The 2,025-nt window shown below is 47.3% G+C and overlaps 1 pseudogene; it reads left to right on the top strand.

The window, feature by feature from the left end:
• Positions 1–592: 592 nt before the first annotated feature.
• On the top strand, positions 593–1,455 carry LOC118089144 (dual specificity protein phosphatase 4-like; annotated as a pseudogene).
• The last annotated feature ends 570 nt before the right edge of the window (positions 1,456–2,025 follow it).

Here is a 2,025-nt window from a genome sequence, read left to right as displayed (position 1 = left end):
ATAGAAATTGCTCTGAAAACTCGTTGGTGAAGGGTGGTTTAGAAATTGCTAAAATGAATTAAGCCTAGGTTTGCTTGTCACAAATGTTATTAAATAGTGAGTAAAGCTTTGGTTCCCCAAAACTAGTGTGAGCCTACATGAGGAGGCCATCAATGGCATTGATTCTAGGGAACCACTGCAAAACATTATTATGGGTCCCACTTGTCCCCATCTAAAGCTACCTCTTGTTCTCATGTCTGTGTGATAGTGGGAGGTTGGCTGGGCAGTTGAGTCTAAAAGCAATTCTGTCATTGCTCTTGCTATGGAGTGGGGTTCAGGGCAGCTGAAAGCAAATTGTGATTTGGAAGGGGGGGGGAGAGAAACACGCTAATGCAAATGTGTGTGGAGCCATCATTGCACACAGATCAACATTATGAGCTGGGAAAGCATTATCAGGAAACTGAGGATCTTTTTTGCCCAGATTCACAGAGAAAGCTTGTAAATACCATGCCAATTTCAAATCAAGCGGAGGGGAGTTTGTCTACATTGACATTGTAGAGATGTGTGAAGTCTCAATTCTTCATTGCCCCTCTTCTCATATTTCTTATTTCACATGACACCACAACACAATCAGGGTGGCCCAGTGAAAATCCTTCCCTTCCTCTTCCTTGGCAGCTCACATCACGCCACCTGGAGAGACATGCTAGATGCCTGGACATGCTGGACGCTGGACTGCCCAAACCACTTTGAAGGACATTTTCAATACAACTCCATCCCGGTGGAAGGCAACCACAAAACCGACATCAGCTCCTGGTTCATGGAAGCAATTGAATACATAGACTCCGTGAAGGTCTGTCATGGCCACGTCCTAGTGCACTGCCAAGCAGGTATTTCCCGATCGGTGAGCATCTGCCTGGCCTACCTGATCATGAAGAAGTGGGTGAAGCTCGAGGAAGCCTTTGAGTTTGCCAAACAACACCTGAGTATCATCTCCCCCAACTTCAGCTTCATGGGACAGTTCCTCCAGTTCGAGTCTCAAGTTCTGGCTATGTAGTGCGCCGCCGAGGTGGCCAGCCCATCAGAGACGCTAAGGGAAAGGGGGAAGGACTGCTCCACACCCACCTCCCAGTTTGTCTTCAGTTTCCTCGTCTTGGTGGCTGTGCACTCCACTGCCGGCCAGTGGCGTAGCAAGGGGGGCGATGGTGGCGGGTCGCCCCAGGTGCCACCCTGGAGGGGGGGTGACACTCAGTGCCCCCCCGGGGAACATTTTTTTATTTTCTGTTGCATGAGATTTTTCAACTGTTCTTATATGTTCTTTCAATGCTGATTTCATATCTGAAGTCGGTTTTGTTCTGTAAGCTCTAGTTGACAAAAAAAAAAAAATCCGCACCGGGTACCACCTGGGCTTGCTATGCCTCAGCTGCCAGCAGCCTCCCTTACCTGCACAGCCCCATCACCACTTCTCCCACTTGCTAGAGGAGGCCTCTGTGGGTTGCGCCCAGGGGTGACCAAAGGACAGAAAGCCGGGCAGCCCCGTTGGCCACCGATAATGGCAATAACGTACTCCGCCCACCGAGCAGCCAATCAGAGTCCACCCAGAGACAGAGCAATAATAGCTATCCTTGCAGCTGGAATATTCGGGTGGGGAGAAAGAGGCTGCAGCATGTATTTTTGTGGCAAGATGACTTTCTTATTTCACATTGAACTACTTCACCCAGTAGGCTTCTTTGTTAAGTACGACAAAAAGTAAACTCAGCAACGCAGCTCACTATAAATACATTGGGTTTGATGAACAATCAACCCCTCTTCCCAAGAAACTCTGAAAACTGTAGCTCTTTGAGGAGAATAGAGGTCTCCTAACAACTCCCAGCACCCTTATCAGGATTTGGGGGTAAAGTCCTAACAGTTTAAAGTGGTACAACACTACTTTTACTGTATAATGCAGATGGGGACTTAAGATAATTTGTGTCTCCGCTTCTTACACCTTCTATCCTACGGAAGAATACGAAAGTTATTTTTATAAAGTTTGTTTTTTTATAAACTTTC

This window comes from Zootoca vivipara, chromosome 7 (genome assembly GCF_963506605.1).
Source record: "Zootoca vivipara chromosome 7, rZooViv1.1, whole genome shotgun sequence".
NCBI classification, from domain to species: Eukaryota; Metazoa; Chordata; class Lepidosauria; order Squamata; family Lacertidae; genus Zootoca; species Zootoca vivipara.
The sequence above is the reverse complement of the archived record's forward strand: the minus strand, read 5'-3'. Positions and strand labels throughout refer to the sequence as shown.